This window comes from Euprymna scolopes, chromosome 27 (assembly GCF_053919585.1).
Source record: "Euprymna scolopes isolate OS-2025 chromosome 27, ASM5391958v1, whole genome shotgun sequence".
Taxonomy (NCBI): Eukaryota; Metazoa; Mollusca; class Cephalopoda; order Sepiida; family Sepiolidae; genus Euprymna; species Euprymna scolopes.
The window spans coordinates 96,262,465-96,289,557 of NC_136508.1; positions in this window are offsets into that span (position 1 = coordinate 96,262,465).

Below are 27,093 nucleotides of genomic sequence, written 5' to 3' on the forward strand. Positions count from 1 at the left end.
GCTCAAGATGTTTACCAGGTCATGGTTGACTTATATGCACATATATTCACACTATAAACGTTTTGACTTGTGACTACTAACTAACCCAACGTTCTTCACCAAACACGTGTTTGCCTAAATAACTTTTATATTTTTATCTCTTATATAAAAAATGTTTTGTTATAAAATCTCGTTTTTCTCAATTTTTGCATTTTTTCTGCTTTTGTTTTGAGTAGCAATTCTTACCTGGTAACCCTTCTATTCTCTCAATGTTTAAATTATTTCATTTTAATATTATAACGGCACAAAATAATTTCAGGCTAAAAATGTTTTGCATTTTTTAACAGTACATATGTTTGACGACTGCCTAGAGAGCTCGATTCTTTTTACAAGAATAATATTTTACATCATCTTTAATTCTGATGCTGATGCTATTCTCTATCTATATAAGAGCCAGGTACGTCCAAGGATGGAATACTGTTGCCACATCTGGTGCAGGAGCTGCTAGAAAGGACTTGGCCTGCCTTGATAGAGTTCAAAATAGACTTCGTAGGAGATGTCCTTTTCTCTTCCTTGCAACCTCTATCTCACAGAAGAGATGTTGCGAGTTTGTCTCTGATGTATCATTATTTTCATGGAATGTGTTCGACTGAGCTTCAATCTATGGTCCCCCCTCGCCAAACTTTCACAACAAACACTCGTCTAGCTGTAAACACTATCAATAATTCCCCCCACTCTTTATCTGTGCCTAAACCTAAACGTAGATTCCATGAACAAAGCTTCTTTCTTAGAACTGCACGCCTGTGGAATTGTCTTCCGTTTTCCTGCTTTCCGGCTGACTACAATATGGTTGTGTTCAAGTCTAACGTAAATAAGTTCTTGATGAGCCGTTCCATATAAGTTATCAAATTTACCAAATTTTCATTACTAATGATTACTATATTGTCCAATTTCTACTGTACACTCTTTAACCCTTATCTTTGAGTGGCCTCTTGACCTTGATAATGTGGTGATGCTTATGTAAAAAAAAAAAAAAAAAAAAATTCTTTTAGTTTCTCTCTTTTCCCCACTCTTATCTGCTTTCTTTCCGTTCCTTGATTTATCTTAAAATTAAACCGTTCCGATTCGGTCATAATTTCCTGAAGATATTGATGGTTTTTCTTACTTGTTTGCCGCCTCATGAGGCCAGAGTTCGACACGAAGTCGGTTTTTAAATGTGGAGAAAATCTACCTGCTCCAAAAGGGGCACCCTGGATTGGAACAACAATTGCTTCAGTCTAGAATGACTCTCCTTCACTGAGTGAGGAGAGAAAAGATTGATTCAACATCAATACAGATACCACACTTTGTTCTCGGCCAAAAGACAAAAGAAATCTGACGTTGTTCCGATTTAATTGCCTCCCCAGGAGAGCAAAGTTAGACACAAGGTCGGTTTTAATCTGGGTAAAACCCAGCTCCTCCAAAAGGGAGACTGAATTGGAAAAAAATTGCTTCAATCTAGAAGGATTTCTCTTTCGCTGACCAAAGATAAAATAAACTAAGTATAGCATACAGATACTACACTTTGTTCATAGCGAAAAAGCCAAGTTAATAGCATGTTGTTTTCAAGGAGGAAATCTAATTATATCTGAAGTATTTTATTATTTCTTCGTCATATCATCTCACCATCTTTCAGTAGAGTTTATAAAGGTTTAAAGTACTTGATCTGCAGGTGTTTCTTCTCTCGTCATCAAGCTTATTAAATTTCCAAACGTGACAATCTTCTTTTGAGCATAACAACGTCATGTAGTTTTATTTCAGTGCGACTCCAGAGGTTCTTGTTGAAGATTTTTTATGGCCAGCTAATTTATCAAGTTGTCTTGAAAGTATGTGGCAAATGTTAGTGGCTCATGTTTCACGGCTAAAAGATGTTACATTTTTGATAGATATAATATTCTGACATTTTTGGTTAGAGCACATTTCAGGTTATCTCTTGAAAAAGAAAGTTCAAAATTATTAAACTTGTGTTCATTTTGGGACCCTTTAAAAACGGAAGATTGTAAGACCTATGATAGGCACTTTAGTTCCATGAAGGCAAAGTTGCCTCGCAAACAACAGGAAGGACATGTGCAGTGCACAATGAAGACGTTTTAGTTGATATAACTTATGGAATTGGTTTGCAAATTTAAAGCTGGATATTGAAGACTTAATGATGAGGAATTCTCAGGCAGACCAGCTTCTACAGATGACGACCAAACCAAGATGTTAATTGAAAATAACCAACAATATATTACACATGAAACAGCAAGCAGGCTTATAATATCAAAATCCACAATTCATGCACATTTAGTAAGATTTAAGTACACAAATTGCTACTATGTTTGGCTAATGACTAAAATTCGCCACAAACTTTCCAGACAACCTGGTAAATGGTTCTTTTTAGTAGTATCGCTTAATGTTTTATTTCAAAGTAGTTGAGGCTTTTTTTTTATTGATGTAAAAAGACAAGTTCGCCATCAGTTAATCAGACGTCTTGGCGTAAGAATACAATTTATTGAACTATGCCTAGCGTCCATATAAGCTGTTCTTCCTCACTTTTGAATCCTTAGATTTTCAAGAGTTACATAAACCGGATATACTGTTGCTAGTTCGTTTTTCTTGGCAACGACAGGTGAAATCTAGAAAACACATTCCTTTTTTTGTAAAGATTAACTCTTAGCTGTTTTTTTTTTCATTTCTATTACGAAAATAAAAGACAATTTCTGTTACTTATTTCATTTATGATTCAGATGTATCTATGTATGGTTGGAACATGTATGAAAGGTGTAGAAATGAAGGTTAAAAAGAAGTTTCATTCTAACATTTAAAAACAGCTTTATATAGAGATCAAGTGTTTGCCTCCGGGAAGCGACCCTTGATTTCCGAGAGTTTACACTAAAGTAAAATTTAAAAAAAAAGAAACAATATCAAAGCAAACCATATCCGGTTTGCGAGGAATGAATATTTATTTTGCGTTATTGTTTCTGTGTTGTTTCTTTGTTTCATTTATGCTGGATTGGAACATGTATGAAAGGTGTAGAAATTAAGGTAAAAAAAGAAGTTTCATTCTAACATTTAAAAACAGCTTTATTGGTTATCTTCCTCAGTAAGAATAAAGAAACGGGTTAGTTGTGGAAAGTGTTCTGTGTGGAGATGTTGATGATTCTACAGCCCTGTTAAAAGAGAGAACAGTTCATGTGTGTGTGTAAACTATGGTCCGTAGCCATAATGGATTATTTATCTCCTAGAAGTTAAAAAGTTAGGAGCGTGTGTCACGAATTAGAACCAGTACTGTAGCATGATTTCGTGTGTATACCGCATTGAAGTCCGTGCGTGGAGATAGCCATGTTGGCTTGTTTGTATTCACATCTTAGTCAAACCCTGAGCCGTAAGGCCGGGTGAGTCCTAAATGAGAAGTTGGGGGCAAACAGGTTCGTTCCACATGGAGTTGTTGCCAGTCCAATATCTAGGAAAAAAGAGAGAGTGTGTTACCGGTTAAACTTTTTATAAACTCGGTCACGTGACTGAGAGCTGGTTTCTAATTGGACAAGCCAGGAAGGAAGTGCAATCAAAATCTCCAGCTGCGAGAGTTTGCTCCTGTTTGTGTTTGTTGCAATTTTGTCTGCTACAAGGGAAGTGACACGTCAAAAGCGTCGTCCCCCCCCACCCCTCATTAATGGCTGTAAGAGATTTATATATCCGATGTTTCTTTACAACAATCTATAAGAACCGTCGTCTTTGGCTTATGTCACTCACCTGTAGAATATGTCTGTGCCACATGGTAAAACTCTAATCATGCGAAAACTATGAACAAAGTTTAACAACAGTTGTGTCATCATTCGATGCTTAAGTTGTGTCATCATGCTTGTGTCATCATTCGATGCTAAAGTTGTGTCATCATGCTTGTGTCATCATTCGATGCTAAAGTTGTGTCATCATTCGATGCTTAAGTTGTGTCATCATTCGATGCTAAAGTTGTGTCATCATTCGATGCTTAAGTTGTGTCATCATTCGATGCTTAAGTTGTGTAATCATTCGATGCTTGTGTCATCATTCGATGCTAAAGTTGTGTCATCATTCGATGCTTAAGTTGTGTCATCATTCGATGCTTGTGTAATCATTCGATGCTTAAGTTGTGTCATCATTCGATGCTTAAGTTGTGTCATCATTCGATGCTTGTGTAATCATTCGATGCTAAAGTTGTGTCATCATTCGATGCTTAAGTTGTGTCATCATTCGATGCTTGTGTAATCATTCGATGCTTAAGTTGTGTCATCATTCGATGCTTAAGTTGTGTCATCATTCGATGCTTGTGTAATCATTCGATGCTTAAGTTGTGTCATCATTCGATGCTTAAGTTGTGTCATCATTCGATGCTAAAGTTGTGTAATCATTCGATGCTTGTGTAATCATTCGATGCTAAAGTTGTGTCATCATTCGATGCTTAAGTTGTGTCATCATTCGATGCTAAAGTTGTGTCATCATTCGATGCTTAAGTTGTGTCATCATTCGATGCTTAAGTTGTGTCATCATTCGATGCTTGTGTAATCATTCGATGCTTAAGTTGTGTAATCATTCGATGCTTAAGTTGTGTCATCATTCGATGCTTAAGTTGTGTCATCATTCGATGCTAAAGTTGTGTCATCATTCGATGCTTAAGTTGTGTCATCATTCGATGCTTAAGTTGTGTCATCATTCGATGCTTAAGTTGTGTCATCATTCGATGCTTAAGTTGTGTCATCATTCGATGCTTAAGTTGTGTCATCATTCGATGCTTAAGTTGTGTCATCATTCGATGCTTAAGTTGTGTCATCATTCGATGCTTAAGTTGTGTCATCATTCGATGCTTAAGTTGTGTCATCATTCGATGCTAAAGTTGTGTAATCATTCGATGCTTGTGTAATCATTCGATGCTAAAGTTGTGTCATCATTCGATGCTTAAGTTGTGTCATCATTCGATGCTTGTGTAATCATTCGATGCTTAAGTTGTGTCATCATTCGATGCTAAAGTTGTGTCATCATTCGATGCTTAAGTTGTGTCATCATTCGATGCTTAAGTTGTGTCATCATTCGATGCTTAAGTTGTGTCATCATTCGATGCTTAAGTTGTGTCATCATTCGATGCTAAAGTTGTGTCATCATTCGATGCTTAAGTTGTGTCATCATTCGATGCTTGTGTAATCATTCGATGCTTAAGTTGTGTCATCATTCGATGCTTAAGTTGTGTCATCATTCGATGCTAAAGTTGTGTCATCATTCGATGCTAAAGTTGTGTAATCATTCGATGCTTGTGTAATCATTCGATGCTAAAGTTGTGTCATCATTCGATGCTTAAGTTGTGTCATCATTCGATGCTTAAGTTGTGTCATCATTCGATGCTTAAGTTGTGTCATCATTCGATGCTAAAGTTGTGTCATCATTCGATGCTTGTGTAATCATTCGATGCTTAAGTTGTGTCATCATTCGATGCTTAAGTTGTGTCATCATTCGATGCTAAAGTTGTGTCATCATTCGATGCTTAAGTTGTGTCATCATTCGATGCTTAAGTTGTGTCATCATTCGATGCTTAAGTTGTGTCATCATTCGATGCTTAAGTTGTGTAATCATTCGATGCTTAAGTTGTGTCATCATTCGATGCTTAAGTTGTGTAATCATTCGATGCTGAAGTTGTGTCATCATTCGATGCTTAAGTTGTGTCATCATTCGATGCTTAAGTTGTGTCATCATTCGATGCTAAAGTTGTGTAATCATTCGATGCTTGTGTAATCATTCGATGCTAAAGTTGTGTAATCATTCGATGCTTAAGTTGTGTCATCATTCGATGCTTAAGTTGTGTCATCATTCGATGCTAAAGTTGTGTCATCATTCGATGCTTGTGTAATCATTCGATGCTAAAGTTGTGTCATCATTCGATGCTTAAGTTGTGTAATCATTCGATGCTAAAGTTGTGTCATCATTCGATGCTTGTGTAATCATTCGATGCTAAAGTTGTGTCATCATTCGATGCTAAAGTTGTGTAATCATTCGATGCTTGTGTAATCATTCGATGCTAAAGTTGTGTCATCATTCGATGCTTAAGTTGTGTCATCATTCGATGCTTAAGTTGTGTCATCATTCGATGCTAAAGTTGTGTCATCATTCGATGCTTGTGTAATCATTCGATGCTAAAGTTGTGTCATCATTCGATGCTAAAGTTGTGTAATCATTCGATGCTTGTGTAATCATTCGATGCTAAAGTTGTGTCATCATTCGATGCTTAAGTTGTGTCATCATTCGATGCTTAAGTTGTGTCATCATTCGATGCTAAAGTTGTGTCATCATTCGATGCTTGTGTAATCATTCGATGCTAAAGTTGTGTAATCATTCGATGCTTGTGTAATCATTCGATGCTAAAGTTGTGTCATCATTCGATGCTTAAGTTGTGTCATCATTCGATGCTTGTGTAATCATTCGATGCTAAAGTTGTGTAATCATTCGATGCTAAAGTTGTGTCATCATTCGATGCTAAAGTTGTGTCATCATTCGATGCTTGTGTAATCATTCGATGCTAAAGTTGTGTCATCATTCGATGCTTAAGTTGTGTCATCATTCGATGCTAAAGTTGTGTCATCATTCGATGCTTGTGTAATCATTCGATGCTAAAGTTGTGTCATCATTCGATGCTAAAGTTGTGTAATCATTCGATGCTTGTGTAATCATTCGATGCTAAAGTTGTGTCATCATTCGATGCTTAAGTTGTGTCATCATTCGATGCTTAAGTTGTGTCATCATTCGATGCTAAAGTTGTGTCATCATTCGATGCTTGTGTAATCATTCGATGCTAAAGTTGTGTAATCATTCGATGCTTAAGTTGTGTCATCATTCGATGCTAAAGTTGTGTAATCATTCGATGCTTGTGTAATCATTCGATGCTAAAGTTGTGTCATCATTCGATGCTTAAGTTGTGTCATCATTCGATGCTAAAGTTGTGTCATCATTCGATGCTTGTGTAATCATTCGATGCTTAAGTTGTGTCATCATTCGATGCTTAAGTTGTGTCATCATTCGATGCTAAAGTTGTGTCATCATTCGATGCTTAAGTTGTGTCATCATTCGATGCTTAAGTTGTGTCATCATTCGATGCTTAAGTTGTGTCATCATTCGATGCTTAAGTTGTGTAATCATTCGATGCTTAAGTTGTGTCATCATTCGATGCTTAAGTTGTGTAATCATTCGATGCTGAAGTTGTGTCATCATTCGATGCTTAAGTTGTGTCATCATTCGATGCTTAAGTTGTGTCATCATTCGATGCTAAAGTTGTGTCATCATGCTTGTGTCATCATTCGATGCTAAAGTTGTGTCATCATTCGATGCTAAAGTTGTGTCATCATGCTTGTGTCATCATTCGATGCTAAAGTTGTGTCATCATTCGATGCTTAAGTTGTGTCATCATTCGATGCTAAAGTTGTGTCATCATTCGATGCTTAAGTTGTGTCATCATTCGATGCTTGTGTAATCATTCGATGCTAAAGTTGTGTCATCATTCGATGCTAAAGTTGTGTCATCATGCTTGTGTCATCATTCGATGCTTAAGTTGTGTCATCATTCGATGCTTAAGTTGTGTCATCATTCGATGCTTAAGTTGTGTCATCATTCGATGCTTAAGTTGTGTCATCATTCGATGCTTAAGTTGTGTAATCATTCGATGCTTAAGTTGTGTCATCATTCGATGCTTAAGTTGTGTCATCATTCGATGCTTAAGTTGTGTCATCATTCGATGCTTAAGTTGTGTCATCATTCGATGCTTAAGTTGTGTCATCATTCGATGCTTAAGTTGTGTCATCATTCGATGCTTAAGTTGTGTCATCATTCGATGCTTAAGTTGTGTAATCATTCGATGCTTAAGTTGTGTCATCATTCGATGCTTAAGTTGTGTCATCATTCGATGCTTAAGTTGTGTCATCATTCGATGCTTAAGTTGTGTCATCATTCGATGCTTAAGTTGTGTCATCATTCGATGCTTAAGTTGTGTCATCATTCGATGCTAAAGTTGTGTAATCATTCGATGCTTGTGTAATCATTCGATGCTAAAGTTGTGTCATCATTCGATGCTAAAGTTGTGTCATCATGCTTGTGTCATCATTCGATGCTAAAGTTGTGTCATCATTCGATGCTAAAGTTGTGTCATCATGCTTGTGTCATCATTCGATGCTAAAGTTGTGTCATCATTCGATGCTTAAGTTGTGTCATCATTCGATGCTTGTGTAATCATTCGATGCTAAAGTTGTGTCATCATTCGATGCTAAAGTTGTGTCATCATGCTTGTGTCATCATTCGATGCTTAAGTTGTGTCATCATTCGATGCTTAAGTTGTGTCATCATTCGATGCTAAAGTTGTGTCATCATTCGATGCTTGTGTAATCATTCGATGCTTAAGTTGTGTCATCATTCGATGCTAAAGTTGTGTCATCATGCTTGTGTCATCATTCGATGCTAAAGTTGTGTCATCATTCGATGCTTAAGTTGTGTCATCATTCGATGCTAAAGTTGTGTCATCATTCGATGCTTAAGTTGTGTCATCATTCGATGCTTAAGTTGTGTAATCATTCGATGCTTGTGTAATCATTCGATGCTAAAGTTGTGTCATCATGCTTGTGTCATCATTCGATGCTAAAGTTGTGTCATCATTCGATGCTTAAGTTGTGTCATCATTCGATGCTTAAGTTGTGTCATCATTCGATGCTTAAGTTGTGTCATCATTCGATGCTAAAGTTGTGTCATCATGCTTGTGTCATCATTCGATGCTAAAGTTGTGTCATCATTCGATGCTTAAGTTGTGTCATCATTCGATGCTAAAGTTGTGTCATCATTCGATGCTTAAGTTGTGTCATCATTCGATGCTAAAGTTGTGTCATCATTCGATGCTTAAGTTGTGTCATCATTCGATGCTTGTGTAATCATTCGATGCTAAAGTTGTGTAATCATTCGATGCTTAAGTTGTGTCATCATTCGATGCTTAAGTTGTGTCATCATTCGAGGCTTAAGTTGTGTCATCATTCGATGCTAAAGTTGTGTCATCATTCGATGCTTAAGTTGTGTCATCATTCGATGCTAAAGTTGTGTCATCATTCGATGCTTAAGTTGTGTCATCATTCGATGCTTAAGTTGTGTCATCATTCGATGCTTAAGTTGTGTCATCATTCGATGCTTAAGTTGTGTCATCATTCGATGCTTGTGTAATCATTCGATGCTAAAGTTGTGTCATCATTCGATGCTTGTGTAATCATTCGATGCTTAAGTTGTGTCATCATTCGATGCTTAAGTTGTGTCATCATTCGATGCTAAAGTTGTGTCATCATTCGATGCTTAAGTTGTGTCATCATTCGATGCTTGTGTAATCATTCGATGCTAAAGTTGTGTCATCATTCGATGCTTAAGTTGTGTCATCATTCGATGCTAAAGTTGTGTCATCATTCGATGCTTAAGTTGTGTCATCATTCGATGCTAAAGTTGTGTCATCATTCGATGCTTAAGTTGTGTCATCATTCGATGCTTGTGTAATCATTCGATGCTAAAGTTGTGTAATCATTCGATGCTTAAGTTGTGTCATCATTCGATGCTTAAGTTGTGTCATCATTCGATGCTTAAGTTGTGTCATCATTCGATGCTAAAGTTGTGTCATCATTCGATGCTTAAGTTGTGTCATCATTCGATGCTAAAGTTGTGTCATCATTCGATGCTTGTGTAATCATTCGATGCTTAAGTTGTGTCATCATTCGATGCTTAAGTTGTGTAATCATTCGATGCTTAAGTTGTGTCATCATTCGATGCTTAAGTTGTGTCATCATTCGATGCTTAAGTTGTGTCATCATTCGATGCTTAAGTTGTGTCATCATTCGATGCTTAAGTTGTGTCATCATTCGATGCTAAAGTTGTGTCATCATTCGATGCTTAAGTTGTGTCATCATTCGATGCTTGTGTAATCATTCGATGCTAAAGTTGTGTAATCATTCGATGCTTAAGTTGTGTCATCATTCGATGCTTAAGTTGTGTCATCATTCGATGCTTAAGTTGTGTAATCATTCGATGCTTAAGTTGTGTCATCATTCGATGCTAAAGTTGTGTCATCATTCGATGCTTAAGTTGTGTCATCATTCGATGCTTGTGTAATCATTCGATGCTTAAGTTGTGTCATCATTCGATGCTTAAGTTGTGTCATCATTCGATGCTAAAGTTGTGTCATCATTCGATGCTTAAGTTGTGTCATCATTCGATGCTAAAGTTGTGTCATCATTCGATGCTTAAGTTGTGTCATCATTCGATGCTTGTGTAATCATTCGATGCTAAAGTTGTGTAATCATTCGATGCTTAAGTTGTGTCATCATTCGATGCTTAAGTTGTGTCATCATTCGATGCTTAAGTTGTGTCATCATTCGATGCTAAAGTTGTGTCATCATTCGATGCTTAAGTTGTGTCATCATTCGATGCTAAAGTTGTGTCATCATTCGATGCTTGTGTAATCATTCGATGCTTAAGTTGTGTCATCATTCGATGCTTAAGTTGTGTAATCATTCGATGCTTAAGTTGTGTCATCATTCGATGCTTGTGTAATCATTCGATGCTTAAGTTGTGTCATCATTCGATGCTTAAGTTGTGTAATCATTCGATGCTTAAGTTGTGTAATCATTCGATGCTTAAGTTGTGTCATCATTCGATGCTTAAGTTGTGTCATCATTCGATGCTTAAGTTGTGTCATCATTCGATGCTTGTGTAATCATTCGATGCTTAAGTTGTGTCATCATTCGATGCTTAAGTTGTGTCATCATTCGATGCTAAAGTTGTGTAATCATTCGATGCTTAAGTTGTGTAATCATTCGATGCTTAAGTTGTGTCATCATTCGATGCTTAAGTTGTGTCATCATTCGATGCTTGTGTAATCATTCGATGCTTAAGTTGTGTCATCATTCGATGCTTAAGTTGTGTCATCATTCGATGCTTGTGTAATCATTCGATGCTTAAGTTGTGTCATCATTCGATGCTGAAGTTGTGTCATCATTCGATGCTAAAGTTGTGTAATCATTCGATGCTTAAGTTGTGTAATCATTCGATGCTAAAGTTGTGTCATCATTCGATGCTTGTGTAATCATTCGATGCTTAAGTTGTGTCATTATTCGATGCTTAAGTTGTGTCATCATTCGATGCTAAAGTTGTGTAATCATTCGATGCTTAAGTTGTGTAATCATTCGATGCTTAAGTTGTGTCATCATTCGATGCTTAAGTTGTGTAATCATTCGATGCTTAAGTTGTGTCATCATTCGATGCTTAAGTTGTGTCATCATTCGATGCTTAAGTTGTGTCATCATTCGATGCTTAAGTTGTGTCATCATTCGATGCTTAAGTTGTGTAATCATTCGATGCTTGTGTCATCATTCGATGCTAAAGTTGTGTCATCATTCGATGCTTAAGTTGTGTCATCATTCGATGCTAAAGTTGTGTCATCATTCGATGCTTAAGTTGTGTCATCATTCGATGCTAAAGTTGTGTCATCATTCGATGCTTGTGTAATCATTCGATGCTTAAGTTGTGTCATCATTCGATGCTTAAGTTGTGTCATCATTCGATGCTAAAGTTGTGTCATCATTCGATGCTTAAGTTGTGTCATCATTCGATGCTTGTGTAATCATTCGATGCTAAAGTTGTGTAATCATTCGATGCTTAAGTTGTGTCATCATTCGATGCTTAAGTTGTGTCATCATTCGATGCTTAAGTTGTGTCATCATTCGATGCTAAAGTTGTGTCATCATTCGATGCTTAAGTTGTGTCATCATTCGATGCTAAAGTTGTGTCATCATTCGATGCTTGTGTAATCATTCGATGCTTAAGTTGTGTCATCATTCGATGCTTAAGTTGTGTCATCATTCGATGCTTAAGTTGTGTCATCATTCGATGCTAAAGTTGTGTCATCATTCGATGCTTGTGTAATCATTCGATGCTTAAGTTGTGTCATCATTCGATGCTTAAGTTGTGTCATCATTCGATGCTTAAGTTGTGTCATCATTCGATGCTTAAGTTGTGTAATCATTCGATGCTTGTGTCATCATTCGATGCTAAAGTTGTGTCATCATTCGATGCTTAAGTTGTGTCATCATTCGATGCTTGTGTAATCATTCGATGCTAAAGTTGTGTAATCATTCGATGCTTAAGTTGTGTCATCATTCGATGCTTAAGTTGTGTCATCATTCGATGCTAAAGTTGTGTCATCATTCGATGCTAAAGTTGTGTCATCATTCGATGCTTAAGTTGTGTCATCATTCGATGCTAAAGTTGTGTCATCATTCGATGCTTAAGTTGTGTCATCATTCGATGCTTAAGTTGTGTAATCATTCGATGCTAAAGTTGTGTCATCATTCGATGCTTAAGTTGTGTCATCATTCGATGCTTAAGTTGTGTAATCATTCGATGCTAAAGTTGTGTCATCATTCGATGCTAAAGTTGTGTCATCATTCGATGCTAAAGTTGTGTCATCATTCGATGCTTAAGTTGTGTCATCATTCGATGCTTAAGTTGTGTCATCATTCGATGCTTAAGTTGTGTCATCATTCGATGCTTAAGTTGTGTAATCATTCGATGCTAAAGTTGTGTCATCATTCGATGCTTAAGTTGTGTCATCATTCGATGCTAAAGTTGTGTCATCATTCGATGCTTAAGTTGTGTCATCATTCGATGCTAAAGTTGTGTCATCATTCGATGCTTGTGTAATCATTCGATGCTTAAGTTGTGTCATCATTCGATGCTTAAGTTGTGTCATCATTCGATGCTAAAGTTGTGTCATCATTCGATGCTTAAGTTGTGTCATCATTCGATGCTTAAGTTGTGTCATCATTCGATGCTTAAGTTGTGTCATCATTCGATGCTTAAGTTGTGTCATCATTCGATGCTAAAGTTGTGTAATCATTCGATGCTTGTGTAATCATTCGATGCTAAAGTTGTGTAATCATTCGATGCTAAAGTTGTGTCATCATTCGATGCTAAAGTTGTGTCATCATTCGATGCTTAAGTTGTGTCATCATTCGATGCTTGTGTAATCATTCGATGCTTAAGTTGTGTCATCATTCGATGCTTAAGTTGTGTCATCATTCGATGCTTAAGTTGTGTCATCATTCGATGCTTAAGTTGTGTCATCATTCGATGCTTAAGTTGTGTCATCATTCGATGCTAAAGTTGTGTCATCATTCGATGCTTAAGTTGTGTCATCATTCGATGCTTAAGTTGTGTCATCATTCGATGCTTAAGTTGTGTCATCATTCGATGCTAAAGTTGTGTAATCATTCGATGCTTGTGTAATCATTCGATGCTTAAGTTGTGTCATCATTCGATGCTAAAGTTGTGTCATCATTCGATGCTAAAGTTGTGTCATCATTCGATGCTTAAGTTGTGTCATCATTCGATGCTTAAGTTGTGTCATCATTCGATGCTTAAGTTGTGTCATCATTCGATGCTAAAGTTGTGTCATCATTCGATGCTTGTGTAATCATTCGATGCTTAAGTTGTGTCATCATTCGATGCTTAAGTTGTGTCATCATTCGATGCTAAAGTTGTGTCATCATTCGATGCTTGTGTAATCATTCGATGCTTAAGTTGTGTCATCATTCGATGCTTAAGTTGTGTCATCATTCGATGCTTGTGTAATCATTCGATGCTAAAGTTGTGTCATCATTCGATGCTTAAGTTGTGTCATCATTCGATGCTTAAGTTGTGTCATCATTCGATGCTTGTGTAATCATTCGATGCTTAAGTTGTGTCATCATTCGATGCTAAAGTTGTGTCATCATTCGATGCTTGTGTAATCATTCGATGCTAAAGTTGTGTCATCATTCGATGCTTAAGTTGTGTCATCATTCGATGCTTAAGTTGTGTCATCATTCGATGCTTGTGTAATCATTCGATGCTTAAGTTGTGTCATCATTCGATGCTAAAGTTGTGTCATCATTCGATGCTTGTGTAATCATTCGATGCTAAAGTTGTGTCATCATTCGATGCTTGTGTAATCATTCGATGCTTAAGTTGTGTCATCATTCGATGCTAAAGTTGTGTCATCATTCGATGCTTAAGTTGTGTCATCATTCGATGCTAAAGTTGTGTCATCATTCGATGCTTGTGTAATCATTCGATGCTAAAGTTGTGTCATCATTCGATGCTTGTGTAATCATTCGATGCTTAAGTTGTGTCATCATTCGATGCTTAAGTTGTGTCATCATTCGATGCTAAAGTTGTGTCATCATTCGATGCTTGTGTAATCATTCGATGCTTAAGTTGTGTCATCATTCGATGCTTAAGTTGTGTCATCATTCGATGCTAAAGTTGTGTCATCATTCGATGCTTAAGTTGTGTCATCATTCGATGCTTAAGTTGTGTCATCATTCGATGCTAAAGTTGTGTCATCATTCGATGCTAAAGTTGTGTCATCATTCGATGCTTGTGTAATCATTCGATGCTTAAGTTGTGTCATTATTCGATGCTAAAGTTGTGTCATCATTCGATGCTTAAGTTGTGTCATCATTCGATGCTAAAGTTGTGTCATCATTCGATGCTTAAGTTGTGTCATCATTCGATGCTTAAGTTGTGTCATCATTCGATGCTTAAGTTGTGTCATCATTCGATGCTTAAGTTGTGTCATCATTCGATGCTAAAGTTGTGTCATCATTCGATGCTTAAGTTGTGTCATCATTCGATGCTTAAGTTGTGTCATCATTCGATGCTAAAGTTGTGTCATCATTCGATGCTTAAGTTGTGTCATCATTCGATGCTAAAGTTGTGTCATCATTCGATGCTTAAGTTGTGTCATCATTCGATGCTTAAGTTGTGTCATCATTCGATGCTAAAGTTGTGTCATCATTCGATGCTTAAGTTGTGTCATCATTCGATGCTAAAGTTGTGTCATCATTCGATGCTTAAGTTGTGTCATCATTCGATGCTTAAGTTGTGTCATCATTCGATGCTAAAGTTGTGTCATCATTCGATGCTTAAGTTGTGTCATCATTCGATGCTAAAGTTGTGTCATCATTCGATGCTTAAGTTGTGTCATCATTCGATGCTTAAGTTGTGTCATCATTCGATGCTTAAGTTGTGTCATCATTCGATGCTAAAGTTGTGTCATCATTCGATGCTTAAGTTGTGTCATCATTCGATGCTAAAGTTGTGTCATCATTCGATGCTTAAGTTGTGTCATCATTCGATGCTTAAGTTGTGTCATCATTCGATGCTTAAGTTGTGTCATCATTCGATGCTAAAGTTGTGTCATCATTCGATGCTTAAGTTGTGTCATCATTCGATGCTAAAGTTGTGTCATCATTCGATGCTAAAGTTGTGTCATCATTCGATGCTTGTGTAATCATTCGATGCTTAAGTTGTGTCATCATTCGATGCTAAAGTTGTGTCATCATTCGATGCTTAAGTTGTGTCATCATTCGATGCTAAAGTTGTGTCATCATTCGATGCTTAAGTTGTGTCATCATTCGATGCTTAAGTTGTGTCATCATTCGATGCTTAAGTTGTGTCATCATTCGATGCTAAAGTTGTGTCATCATTCGATGCTTGTGTAATCATTCGATGCTTAAGTTGTGTCATCATTCGATGCTTAAGTTGTGTCATCATTCGATGCTAAAGTTGTGTCATCATTCGATGCTTGTGTAATCATTCGATGCTAAAGTTGTGTCATCATTCGATGCTTGTGTAATCATTCGATGCTTAAGTTGTGTCATCATTCGATGCTTAAGTTGTGTCATCATTCGATGCTAAAGTTGTGTCATCATTCGATGCTTGTGTAATCATTCGATGCTTAAGTTGTGTCATCATTCGATGCTTAAGTTGTGTCATCATTCGATGCTAAAGTTGTGTCATCATTCGATGCTTAAGTTGTGTCATCATTCGATGCTTAAGTTGTGTCATCATTCGATGCTTAAGTTGTGTCATCATTCGATGCTTAAGTTGTGTCATCATTCGATGCTAAAGTTGTGTCATCATTCGATGCTTGTGTAATCATTCGATGCTTAAGTTGTGTCATCATTCGATGCTTAAGTTGTGTCATCATTCGATGCTAAAGTTGTGTCATCATTCGATGCTTGTGTAATCATTCGATGCTTAAGTTGTGTCATCATTCGATGCTTAAGTTGTGTCATCATTCGATGCTAAAGTTGTGTCATCATTCGATGCTTAAGTTGTGTCATCATTCGATGCTAAAGTTGTGTCATCATTCGATGCTTAAGTTGTGTCATCATTCGATGCTTGTGTAATCATTCGATGCTAAAGTTGTGTCATCATTCGATGCTAAAGTTGTGTCATCATGCTTGTGTCATCATTCGATGCTAAAGTTGTGTCATCATTCGATGCTAAAGTTGTGTCATCATGCTTGTGTCATCATTCGATGCTAAAGTTGTGTCATCATTCGATGCTTAAGTTGTGTCATCATTCGATGCTAAAGTTGTGTCATCATTCGATGCTTAAGTTGTGTCATCATTCGATGCTTGTGTAATCATTCGATGCTAAAGTTGTGTCATCATTCGATGCTAAAGTTGTGTCATCATGCTTGTGTCATCATTCGATGCTTAAGTTGTGTCATCATTCGATGCTTAAGTTGTGTCATCATTCGATGCTAAAGTTGTGTCATCATTCGATGCTTGTGTAATCATTCGATGCTTAAGTTGTGTCATCATTCGATGCTAAAGTTGTGTCATCATGCTTGTGTCATCATTCGATGCTAAAGTTGTGTCATCATTCGATGCTTAAGTTGTGTCATCATTCGATGCTAAAGTTGTGTCATCATTCGATGCTTAAGTTGTGTCATCATTCGATGCTTAAGTTGTGTAATCATTCGATGCTTGTGTAATCATTCGATGCTAAAGTTGTGTCATCATGCTTGTGTCATCATTCGATGCTAAAGTTGTGTCATCATTCGATGCTTAAGTTGTGTCATCATTCGATGCTTAAGTTGTGTCATCATTCGATGCTTAAGTTGTGTCATCATTCGATGCTAAAGTTGTGTCATCATGCTTGTGTCATCATTCGATGCTAAAGTTGTGTCATCATTCGATGCTTAAGTTGTGTCATCATTCGATGCTAAAGTTGTGTCATCATTCGATGCTTAAGTTGTGTCATCATTCGATGCTAAAGTTGTGTCATCATTCGATGCTTAAGTTGTGTCATCATTCGATGCTTGTGTAATCATTCGATGCTAAAGTTGTGTAATCATTCGATGCTTGTGTAATCATTCGATGCTAAAGTTGTGTCATCATGCTTGTGTCATCATTCGATGCTAAAGTTGTGTCATCATTCGATGCTTAAGTTGTGTCATCATTCGATGCTTAAGTTGTGTCATCATTCGATGCTTAAGTTGTGTCATCATTCGATGCTAAAGTTGTGTCATCATGCTTGTGTCATCATTCGATGCTAAAGTTGTGTCATCATTCGATGCTTAAGTTGTGTCATCATTCGATGCTAAAGTTGTGTCATCATTCGATGCTTAAGTTGTGTCATCATTCGATGCTAAAGTTGTGTCATCATTCGATGCTAAAGTTGTGTCATCATTCGATGCTAAAGTTGTGTCATCATTCGATGCTAAAGTTGTGTAATCATTCGATGCTTGTGTAATCATTCGATGCTAAAGTTGTGTCATCATTCGATGCTTAAGTTGTGTCATCATTCGATGCTAAAGTTGTGTAATCATTCGATGCTTGTGTAATCATTCGATGCTTAAGTTGTGTCATCATTCGATGCTTGTGTCATCATTCGATGCTAAAGTTGTGTCATCATTCGATGCTTGTGTCATCATTCGATGCTTAAGTTGTGTCATCATTCGATGCTTGTGTCATCATTCGATGCTAAAGTTGTGTCATCATTCGATGCTTAAGTTGTGTCATCATTCGATGCTTAAGTTGTGTCATCATTCGATGCTTAAGTTGTGTCATCATTCGATGCTTAAGTTGTGTCATCATTCGATGCTTAAGTTGTGTCATCATTCGATGCTTAAGTTGTGTAATCATTCGATGCTTAAGTTGTGTCATCATTCGATGCTTGTGTCATCATTCGATGCTTAAGTTGTGTCATCATTCGATGCTTGTGTCATCATTCGATGCTAAAGTTGTGTCATCATTCGATGCTTGTGTCATCATTCGATGCTAAAGTTGTGTCATCATTCGATGCTTGTGTCATCATTCGATGCTTAAGTTGTGTCATCATTCGATGCTTGTGTCATCATTCGATGCTAAAGTTGTGTCATCATTCGATGCTTAAGTTGTGTCATCATTCGATGCTTAAGTTGTGTCATCATTCGATGCTTAAGTTGTGTCATCATTCGATGCTTAAGTTGTGTCATCATTCGATGCTTAAGTTGTGTCATCATTCGATGCTTGTGTCATCATTCGATGCTAAAGTTGTGTAATCATTCGATGCTTGTGTAATCATTCGATGCTTAAGTTGTGTCATCATTCGATGCTTGTGTCATCATTCGATGCTAAAGTTGTGTCATCATTCGATGCTTAAGTTGTGTCATCATTCGATGCTTAAGTTGTGTCATCATTCGATGCTTAAGTTGTGTCATCATTCGATGCTTAAGTTGTGTCATCATTCGATGCTTAAGTTGTGTCATCATTCGATGCTAAAGTTGTGTCATCATTCGATGCTTAAGTTGTGTCATCATTCGATGCTAAAGTTGTGTCATCATTCGATGCTTAAGTTGTGTCATCATTCGATGCTTAAGTTGTGTCATCATTCGATGCTTGTGTCATCATTCGATGCTTAAGTTGTGTCATCATTCGATGCTTAAGTTGTGTCATCATTCGATGCTTAAGTTGTGTCATCATTCGATGCTTAAGTTGTGTCATCATTCGATGCTTAAGTTGTGTCATCATTCGATGCTAAAGTTGTGTCATCATTCGATGCTTAAGTTGTGTCATCATTCGATGCTAAAGTTGTGTCATCATTCGATGCTAAAGTTGTGTCATCATTCGATGCTTAAGTTGTGTCATCATTCGATGCTTAAGTTGTGTCATCATTCGATGCTTGTGTCATCATTCGATGCTTAAGTTGTGTCATCATTCGATGCTTAAGTTGTGTCATCATTCGATGCTTAAGTTGTGTCATCATTCGATGCTTAAGTTGTGTCATCATTCGATGCTTAAGTTGTGTCATCATTCGATGCTTAAGTTGTGTCATCATTCGATGCTAAAGTTGTGTCATCATTCGATGCTTAAGTTGTGTCATCATTCGATGCTAAAGTTGTGTCATCATTCGATGCTTAAGTTGTGTCATCATTCGATGCTAAAGTTGTGTCATCATTCGATGCTAAAGTTGTGTCATCATTCGATGCTTAAGTTGTGTCATCATTCGATGCTTGTGTAATCATTCGATGCTAAAGTTGTGTCATCATTCGATGCTTAAGTTGTGTCATCATTCGATGCTTGTGTAATCATTCGATGCTTAAGTTGTGTCATCATTCGATGCTTGTGTCATCATTCGATGCTTAAGTTGTGTCATCATTCGATGCTTGTGTCATCATTCGATGCTAAAGTTGTGTCATCATTCGATGCTTAAGTTGTGTCATCATTCGATGCTTAAGTTGTGTCATCATTCGATGCTTAAGTTGTGTCATCATTCGATGCTTAAGTTGTGTCATCATTCGATGCTTAAGTTGTGTCATCATTCGATGCTAAAGTTGTGTCATCATTCGATGCTTGTGTCATCATTCGATGCTTAAGTTGTGTCATCATTCGATGCTTAAGTTGTGTCATCATTCGATGCTTAAGTTGTGTCATCATTCGATGCTTAAGTTGTGTCATCATTCGATGCTTAAGTTGTGTCATCATTCGATGCTAAAGTTGTGTCATCATTCGATGCTTGTGTCATCATTCGATGCTTAAGTTGTGTCATCATTCGATGCTTAAGTTGTGTCATCATTCGATGCTTAAGTTGTGTCATCATTCGATGCTAAAGTTGTGTCATCATTCGATGCTTGTGTCATCATTCGATGCTTAAGTTGTGTCATCATTCGATGCTTAAGTTGTGTCATCATTCGATGCTTAAGTTGTGTCATCATTCGATGCTTAAGTTGTGTAATCATTCGATGCTAAAGTTGTGTCATCATTCGATGCTTAAGTTGTGTCATCATTCGATGCTTAAGTTGTGTCATCATTCGATGCTAAAGTTGTGTCATCATTCGATGCTAAAGTTGTGTCATCATTCGATGCTTGTGTCATCATTCGATGCTTAAGTTGTGTCATCATTCGATGCTTGTGTCATCATTCGATGCTTAAGTTGTGTCATCATTCGATGCTAAAGTTGTGTAATCATTCGATGCTAAAGTTGTGTAATCATTCGATGCTAAAGTTGTGTAATCATTCGATGCTAAAGTTGTGTCATCATTCGATGCTTGTGTAATCATTCGATGCTTAAGTTGTGTCATCATTCGATGCTTGTGTCATCATTCGATGCTAAAGTTGTGTCATCATTCGATGCTTAAGTTGTGTCATCATTCGATGCTTAAGTTGTGTCATCATTCGATGCTTAAGTTGTGTCATCATTCGATGCTAAAGTTGTGTCATCATTCGATGCTTGTGTCATCATTCGATGCTTAAGTTGTGTCATCATTCGATGCTTAAGTTGTGTCATCATTCGATGCTAAAGTTGTGTCATCATTCGATGCTTAAGTTGTGTCATCATTCGATGCTTAAGTTGTGTCATCATTCGATGCTAAAGTTGTGTCATCATTCGATGCTTGTGTCATCATTCGATGCTTAAGTTGTGTCATCATTCGATGCTTAAGTTGTGTCATCATTCGATGCTAAAGTTGTGTCATCATTCGATGCTTAAGTTGTGTTATCATTCGATGCTTAAGTTGTGTCATCATTCGATGCTTAAGTTGTGTCATCATTCGATGCTTAAGTTGTGTCATCATTCGATGCTTAAGTTGTGTCATCATTCGATGCTAAAGTTGTGTCATCATTCGATGCTTGTGTCATCATTCGATGCTTAAGTTGTGTCATCATTCGATGCTTGTGTCATCATTCGATGCTTAAGTTGTGTCATCATTCGATGCTTAAGTTGTGTCATCATTCGATGCTAAAGTTGTGTCATCATTCGATGCTTAAGTTGTGTTATCATTCGATGCTTAAGTTGTGTCATCATTCGATGCTTAAGTTGTGTCATCATTCGATGCTTAAGTTGTGTCATCATTCGATGCTTAAGTTGTGTCATCATTCGATGCTAAAGTTGTGTCATCATTCGATGCTTGTGTCATCATTCGATGCTTAAGTTGTGTCATCATTCGATGCTTGTGTAATCATTCGATGCTTAAGTTGTGTCATCATTCGATGCTTGTGTCATCATTCGATGCTAAAGTTGTGTCATCATTCGATGCTTAAGTTGTGTCATCATTCGATGCTTAAGTTGTGTCATCATTCGATGCTTAAGTTGTGTCATCATTCGATGCTAAAGTTGTGTCATCATTCGATGCTTGTGTCATCATTCGATGCTTAAGTTGTGTCATCATTCGATGCTTGTGTCATCATTCGATGCTTAAGTTGTGTCATCATTCGATGCTAAAGTTGTGTAATCATTCGATGCTAAAGTTGTGTAATCATTCGATGCTAAAGTTGTGTAATCATTCGATGCTAAAGTTGTGTCATCATTCGATGCTTGTGTAATCATTCGATGCTTAAGTTGTGTCATCATTCGATGCTTGTGTCATCATTCGATGCTAAAGTTGTGTCATCATTCGATGCTTAAGTTGTGTCATCATTCGATGCTTAAGTTGTGTCATCATTCGATGCTTAAGTTGTGTCATCATTCGATGCTAAAGTTGTGTCATCATTCGATGCTTGTGTCATCATTCGATGCTTAAGTTGTGTCATCATTCGATGCTTAAGTTGTGTCATCATTCGATGCTAAAGTTGTGTCATCATTCGATGCTTAAGTTGTGTCATCATTCGATGCTTAAGTTGTGTCATCATTCGATGCTAAAGTTGTGTCATCATTCGATGCTTGTGTCATCATTCGATGCTTAAGTTGTGTCATCATTCGATGCTTAAGTTGTGTCATCATTCGATGCTAAAGTTGTGTCATCATTCGATGCTTAAGTTGTGTTATCATTCGATGCTTAAGTTGTGTCATCATTCGATGCTTAAGTTGTGTCATCATTCGATGCTTAAGTTGTGTCATCATTCGATGCTTAAGTTGTGTCATCATTCGATGCTAAAGTTGTGTCATCATTCGATGCTTGTGTCATCATTCGATGCTTAAGTTGTGTCATCATTCGATGCTTAAGTTGTGTCATCATTCGATGCTAAAGTTGTGTCATCATTCGATGCTTAAGTTGTGTCATCATTCGATGCTTAAGTTGTGTCATCATTCGATGCTAAAGTTGTGTCATCATTCGATGCTTGTGTCATCATTCGATGCTTAAGTTGTGTCATCATTCGATGCTTAAGTTGTGTCATCATTCGATGCTAAAGTTGTGTCATCATTCGATGCTTAAGTTGTGTCATCATTCGATGCTTAAGTTGTGTCATCATTCGATGCTAAAGTTGTGTCATCATTCGATGCTTGTGTAATCATTCGATGCTAAAGTTGTGTAATCATTCGATGCTTGTGTCATCATTCGATGCTTGTGTAATCATTCGATGCTTGTGTCATCATTCGATGCTTAAGTTGTGTAATCATTCGATGCTTAAGTTGTGTCATCATTCGATGCTTGTGTAATCATTCGATGCTTAAGTTGTGTAATCATTCGATGCTTGTGTCATCATTCGATGCTTAAGTTGTGTAATCATTCGATGCTTAAGTTGTGTCATCATTCGATGCTTAAGTTGTGTCATCATTCGATGCTTGTGTCATCATTCGATGCTAAAGTTGTGTAATCATTCGATGCTTGTGTAATCATTCGATGCTTGTGTAATCATTCGATGCTTAAGTTGTGTCATCATTCGATGCTAAAGTTGTGTCATCATTCGATGCTTGTGTCATCATTCGATGCTTAAGTTGTGTCATCATTCGATGCTTGTGTAATCATTCGATGCTAAAGTTGTGTAATCATTCGATGCTTGTGTAATCATTCGATGCTAAAGTTGTGTCATCATTCGATGCTTGTGTAATCATTCGATGCTTAAGTTGTGTCATCATTCGATGCTTGTGTCATCATTCGATGCTAAAGTTGTGTCATCATTCGATGCTTAAGTTGTGTCATCATTCGATGCTTAAGTTGTGTCATCATTCGATGCTTAAGTTGTGTCATCATTCGATGCTTAAGTTGTGTCATCATTCGATGCTTAAGACCCAACAGCATAACAAAATCATTATTTCCTAATTTGTGTTGCTAAAAGTATTGTAATTGAAGATGAATTTGACCAGAATATCCGATTATGTTTCTGTAGGATTGAGAATTTGTATTATTTGCATTATTTTGACTACTGTTCTTATCTTGGTTGTTATTCTCATAATATTCCGGCAGCTTAAGGTGTATCTTATCGAACTCGGGAATCTTTCTGTCAAACTCAGAAATCTGTACAGGATTTCGAAGGAATATTTTATTTAATCCACATGACGTAATGGCTAAATTACTATGTAATATTCAGTTATAAGAGAAACACTTTCTCAATGCAGGCAATACTAAGAATTCCAAATTACTTCTACCCGTGCATGACTGATAGAACGAGAGCATGTTACCCCCGTGTATTAAATTAAGAGTCCAATTTGAAATTTGGTACAGATTCCAGAATTTGACAGAAAGATTCCTGAGTTCGATAAGATGTACTTGAAGAATGTTGGAGCGCACCATTGATTGAAGTCATAAAATATAACAACAAATATCTGGAAAAAAGGAAAATTCTCTTTAAACCTTCCTGACTACATTTATGCATCTAATTTTAGAAGTATCATTAATTATACACACACACACACACACACACACACACACACACACACACACACACACACACACACACCACACCACACCACACCACACCACACCACACCATGCATAATTAATATTTATTTATAAAAATATTGTTATAATCCTAGTTTATCTAAGATTGGACCACTTTAAGAGAATTTTAGTAAATTGTCAATCTTAACATAATGTAATGTTCCTTCGTCTGCAGTTGAAAACTATTTGACTAGTTCTTTGTAGTTCACTGTTGCAACCCGATCTCAATCACAGAATGGAATCTTACATCAAAGACAACATTACTATTTCAAAAGGTTAGCCCATCTCTTCGGTGGCCTCTTAGCTAAGTATTTTCCACCATTGCAGGTTCATCTGCATGCATTACAATTATACACCCCACTAAATATGCAGTGCACACGTTTACATGCATGTTGCAGCTTTATAAAATTAAAAGAATTTTGGACCAGATTTGTTCATCCATGTATGGAGTATTGTTGCCATGTTTGGGCTGGTGCATCTGCTCCTAGCTTTTCTCTCATAGACAGTATTCAGAATTGGGATTGAGATATTACATCATATTGATTGAGTACAAAGCAGGACTGGGACCTTGGGAGGCTTATTGCCAAGCAAATGCCAGTGAAGACCAATGGCCGTGGCTTACATGAAATCAATAGTAAGTGTGGAGATAATGCAAATTCTTTTGAAAAGGTTATTGAAAAAGTACTGAAAATCTGGGGAGACTTATTGTCACTCAGACTCCAGGGAACACCACAAGTTGTTCCCAAAGATCAATCTTTGATGATGGTGTGACTACTCCTAGTGAGTAAATAATAACAACAATAACAAGTGGATAATTATTAAAAGTGAAAGAAATTATTTCCCTTTTCTATTATTATCAGTTATTATTAAGATTAAGTCACTGCTGCTTTGCTCATAAAATGAAATATGCATACGTGATTAAAGCGAGCTTGACACACGTATGTTCAATGTTAATAAATAAGATATATTGTTTTTAAAATTCTTGTTCACATTACATTTAAATTGCTGCATGTCAATATAGTCAATATTGTTTTTAAATTATTTTAAAAGTAAATAATTTAATTTTCTTTAAAATTATTTTATTTTATAAAAAAAATGAAAAACTTGTGTTTATCCCAAACAAGGCATATTGTTAGAGGCTACTGTGATTCGGGGCCAGATTTATAGAGTGCATCCTAAGCAAGGAGTTGTGCAGCAAAATTCTTGTTCACATTACATTTAAATTTCTGCATGTCTATATAGTCGGTGAAACGGGGAGCAGTGACAATATTCCAAAGACAAGCGGCCCAAGAAGAGAAGCTATTGAAGTAGAAAGTTTTACAGAATCTAGGGACCTCTACAGTGAAGTCTGTAGTAGAACAGAGGGGTGAGTATAAATGTATTGTAATATTTAATGCTAAGGCTAAGCTTCTTTCCTTTAACAATTATTAGAAACTTCTCAACCACTGATTGCCATGACCCCTGAAGAGAGCTAATCTTTCAAATTCGTGGGTTAACATTCACAAACACCATGAATTGGAACAAATACATTGAGGACATTGCCAAGACTGCTGCAAAGATAGTGGGCTTCCTCTACTGTACTAGAAAATGACACCTGAGAGTATCCTATATGCTTACAAGGCCATCAGTCGCCTATACATGAAGTATTCAGTATCTTTACAAAGCCACAATTTGCCCATAAATTAGGGCACCCTTGCCACATCTGAGCTGGTACATATACTATTAGTTTTTCACTCTTAGACAGGGACGCCCCCCCCCATAAAAAGAATCTCAAATCGAATAAGTCCAGCACTATTAGCCAAGTTCCAATCACGATCCCATCGCCGCAATGTCGCATCTCTGTGTCAATTTTACAGGTACTTTAATGGAATGTGCTCTAATGAATTCATAACACATGTGACCCCTCGATACATATACCCAACTAACCCAACAAGCAGAAAAAAAAAAAACCTACTCCTTAACTATTGAGGTCCCTAGACGCCAGAAAGTCTTATACTCTAATGTCTTTTTTTTTCCTTGGACTGCTAGACTTTGGAATCCCTCCCTGTTTCCTGCTTTCATGACTGTACTAACCTGCAGAAGTTTAAATGTAATGTAAACAGACATCTTACGATTCAACTTCCTACATTGCCTTGTTAGATACGACCTCAAATAGTAGTCCTTTACGCCCCAAGCGGCAATATGTCTTGTCTGGGGTGAAAAAGGGTTTAAAAAATAATGGATGTGTGTGATTTTGTTGCTAGTTGGGTTAGTTGAGGATATTTCCGTTTGGGATTCGGGGGGTAGGGGTGCAGTCAGTTCGTCGGAGCACATTCCATCGAAGTACTTTTTGCTTTTCTTAACGATTTTTCACCTGTCGAATGCACTGCACAATTTACCGCCCCAGTCTAGAAAGATTTCTTTTTTCCTCCCGAGGACGGAACAGATGTTGTCACTGTCTTTTCTTTCTTTCTTTCTTTTTTTTTAAAAAGTTATATTTATTTATTTTGTCAGTAGAAATGTAGGACACTCAGTCTGGATGTGTTTGTTGGTTGGTGAAACAAGTTGCGGTATTACATCCTAACCCTAACCCCCTACTGTCTCTTTCCATGGCGGGGAGTTGTAAGGGATGGTGACGTCTCTTTAGCCAACACATATGAGAGATAGAGCAGCAACAGGAAATGACGGTGGCAACGGGTAGGGGTGAGGTGAGTGTCATCTGTAAGGGTGCGGTTTCTTTTTCTTTCTTTTACGTTTATTTTCTTTCTTTTTTTTTTTTAATATACACACGAGCAGCTAGCAAAAATTGCAAGGAACCTTTCCTTCTGTGCATCCCTGCAACTCGATTAGAAGTTCAGTCGGTATAACACACTTTCGCTTTCAAATAGCATTATTGTCGTTGGTCTGCTACGCTTATGTACTAAAATATACTTTAATATGCAAGCGTTTCTGTTTGTCAGTTGTATTGTTATGCTGGAGTTTTAAATAACATTTTCTTTGGGTAGTCACGTTTTCATGGTTTCATCGATCAATTTAAATTTGATATAACATTTTCGTTGGTCTGTCACGTTTAAGTTTCTATTTAATTGACTTTCCACGAAAGCAGAGTCAGACACATGATCTGTAGCAACTTAATCGCGAAATGATTCATACGAGCATAAAAAGCA